Genomic DNA, 376 nt, shown 5'->3' with positions numbered 1-376 from the left:
CAGCCCTAAACTCTGCTCTGTCCTGTGCCAATCGCACTATCTCCGATACACCCATCCCTATTACCCCAGTCACTGAATCAATCCACCTCATAGAGGGTCTTCCCCTCTTATGCCGTCCCTCCACACTCCCAAGCATGATGTCCCTCTCCAAGGACCAGTCCCTCATAACAACATGTCTGAAGTATGTCAGACAAAGCCCTAGAATCCTTGCCTCCAAGGAGTAGCCTGGTTTAACCCTCTCTAGGATGAATCTCTTTGCTTTCTTGGCAGTCCATGGTACACTCAACACTCTTCTCCAGCACCACAGCTCAAAGGCATCAATTCTCCTTCTATCATCCCTAGTCATTGTCCAACTCTCTGATGCATAACAAGTGAT

Source organism: Elephantulus edwardii, unplaced genomic scaffold (genome assembly GCF_000299155.1).
Source record: "Elephantulus edwardii isolate Elephantulus edwardi_28Jun2011 unplaced genomic scaffold, EleEdw1.0 scaffold00346, whole genome shotgun sequence".
Lineage (NCBI taxonomy): Eukaryota > Metazoa > Chordata > Mammalia > Macroscelidea > Macroscelididae > Elephantulus > Elephantulus edwardii.
The sequence above is the reverse complement of the archived record's forward strand: the minus strand, read 5'-3'. Positions refer to the sequence as shown.